The following is a 3,355-nucleotide window of genomic DNA, read 5'->3' as shown; positions in this document are numbered from 1 at the left end:
GTAATACATAAGATCTTACATAGTCTTAGGACTCTCAAATACTCTTAGAAAAGTAAGAAGTCTTAGCATATATGTATAAATGTTCAAATACCGAATAACCATAAGATTTAAATATAGGGATAAGTATGTTGTAAAGCAGAAGATACCAGGTAAGCTTGATGCACAAGGTCATATGATCTCAAGGCTTTACAGAAACTTGAGGTGACAAAATAGGTTGCAAATCAAGATAGGTGTTCACAAAGCAACGTGGTAATTAATGTGGTAAAAGGTTGCAAAGCATGTTGGTATTTAAACAGCGGCATAATGTTCGCTGACAAATCTTGTTCCCACTTTAGAACTTCAACTTCCCAAATCCATAAATCACTTTACAACCTCATAGCCGATCATGAGCCTAACACCCGCAAGCTCGTTTGCAAGAAACGAAACACCTACAACTCATAACGTCATACACCTACCGCTTCAACTTCTATGTACACATATCACGTCTTAAAGAACTAACGCATTGTGTTACTACGTCTACAAGTCGCACGTGATATCAAAACAATTCTCGAGTGTACTCAGAAGGATATAAGATTTAGAAAGGAGAGTCAAATGTCAAGGATAGTACTCATAGATTTGAGAGAATGTATCCAATTCCAGATAAACAAGGATGCTCAAGCAAAGAAGTTTGCTAGAAATAAATCGATTGACAACTCCAAAGATAACCCTTGGATCATAGAAATTCAATAGGACCAATAAGCAGAAAATCAGCGCATTAGTCTGAAACAATTCCAAGCTGAGTCGAAGAAGTATGAAGTTTACAAAAAAGAATATCTCAGACCCAAGACAAAGCTCACAGAACTCAAGAGCATAATTAAAATACTTCCAAATACATTGTTCTTAAAAGAATCGAAAGCTTGCAAAAAAATCACTTCGCAGTCTGAAAGAGAAGTTAAACAACAAACATCCTTCAAGAGAGTAACAAAAGCATAAACGTGGCTTTGTTCTAATTCAATTTCATATTGAAGTAGATCATGTAGAGTTTTAAAAATAAAATACACACAAGTTTGGCTAATAGCTAAAATATTTTCTCAAATATTTTAGAAGGATAGTTAGGTGCACAACCTAACCAAAAGCTATCATAAAACTCGGAAGAAAAATCAAATGCTTGTTCAAAAATTCTCAAAGTCTATAGTCAAACAAGCGTATATAAAAATTATAGCAAGGACGAAAGAGGAAGTTAAACTCTTTTTAGAAAAGAAATTCCGAGGTAAAAATTTGCTTACAATTTGGTAAAGGAAATAAGTGGTGCGTTACAAACGAACCGGTTTCAACTAAACAAGGAAGCTTTTCAAAACTTCATTTAAAATAGCGCATGCCAACTTTAAATTAACTTCGTCAAAATTGAACAATGGTTTCAATCTCAATCAGGCAACAGAAAATAAATTCCATTTATAACTTCTTACAAGAGAATTCAAAACTTCTTTAAAAAGTTCAAAATAAGACTCCAAAAGTGTTCTTGAAATCACCATCTCAGAAGGACGTTCAAGAAGTTTAAGATGTACTAAAAAGAGGTCAAGCTATATAAGAAAGGATCTTAAATCAAAGTAGTTCAAACATGATCGACTAGGTATGAAACATCAAACAAGCTTTCAGTTGATCCAAAAGAATACAAAAGTCACAGAAAAAGACAACTCAATCATTAGTAATTTCTCAAGGATAAATCTTTGACTAAAAACTCTGGTAGAGACGATAAGAGAATAAACGATACACTATTTTGAAACGAATTAAACTGACTCACGTAAGGATGAGATTCACCAGAGAAGGAAAGCTGAGATTGATTGTAGTGCTCCCAAAAGGTAGATGTGTAACACCCTACCATACAGAGTCTTATGCTTAAGTCATAATCCAGAGATGGCAAGGTATTACGACCTCTAAAACAAAAATCTAGTACGTATAGTAGTGTGAATAAGGATTATGACTAGGAGCCTTTGTAGAAAAAGTGGTAAACAAAAATCGCAACTCGAAAGCGCAACACTCCGATCGATAATGCAACGAGCAAAGGACAAGTTAACGTGAGATTATATATATACAAAAGAGTATCAAAAACGGGAATATCAAAACTCAAATCTGGATGCGAAGATAACCGGTCCGAGCATAGCAATATATATATACATATAATAAAATAAGGAAACCCCAAAGGAAACCCAAAGGGACGCAAATACAGAACCCTATTCTCCAAAAATCTCCTATAAGAGGAGTCATCACAGTTTGTATTATTTAGTGGAGATAAAGGTATCTAAACAAGATATATAAACCGAGACGGAGTCTCGAGAACAAAGGATCTTCGCTAATCCAGAAGTCTCCAGTATGCCTCAGCGAGAAACCTCACGTCCTGCATCTGAAAACCACAAAATCCGCATGGGTGAGAACCAGAGGTCCCCAGCATGGTAACAACTTCCACATATATAATACATAATAATAGAGGAAAGCCGAAGGCAATCCTAGAACTTCCTCCAGATAATATCAAAGTTTATAAACAAACTAAACCGTAAGTGGCAATTGACTAAAGATCCTTCAGTCTAACTAATACTTCCCTTTCCAATTCCTTCAAACCTCCCAACCACCAGCAGGAGTATAATATAGCAAACACAGTTATATTAGACAAGAGATTTACAAATAGGAACAAATAAGACATTTAGACAATTAGCAAGTAATATGCAGTCAAATAGGCAATCTCAAACAATTCATATAGTATGCATATGATGAATGCCTGTTCCTAGTGGCTAATGATATCATCTGTCAGTTATAGAGCCAACCCGACAAGTCCTGGTAGCTAACCATTGGACTGTCCCTCTATCGCGCATCCCCAACTCGAGTTATACTCATCATAAACTTGATCATAATCATGATCCATATCCATCACCCTCACTGGTGAATATTTACGGGGGCGAGCTCATCCGGGCCTTTCACAGTGCCCGGCTACACTTACGACATAGGGTCAAAAGAGCTTCGAGTCTCAACCTGGAGCACGTGGTGGCTAGCCACTGCTTCCTCCCAGGGAAACCCTCATCTCCGATGGTGGAAGTGCAAATATTCACAATTCATTCAACAGCATATATGCATTTATACTTAGCCATAATCATGGTTCCGCCGTAACACGGCAATAATCTAGCCATCCGGCTCACGGTTAAATCCATAACCTGCCAATTCATTAACAAGCCACTTTGACTAATGAAACCTCTTTTACACGGCAACCGTTTGATACTAGTATCGTCAATTCTAACTGGAGCCGTTGGAAGCGTCAAATCTTCTCTTAACTGAACCGACTCAGGTTCTAATACATGGCTAGCATCAGGAGTGTACTTCCGAAGCT

This window comes from Arachis hypogaea, chromosome 18 (genome assembly GCF_003086295.3).
Source record: "Arachis hypogaea cultivar Tifrunner chromosome 18, arahy.Tifrunner.gnm2.J5K5, whole genome shotgun sequence".
NCBI lineage: Eukaryota > Viridiplantae > Streptophyta > Magnoliopsida > Fabales > Fabaceae > Arachis > Arachis hypogaea.
This window is presented reverse-complemented; position numbering follows the sequence as displayed.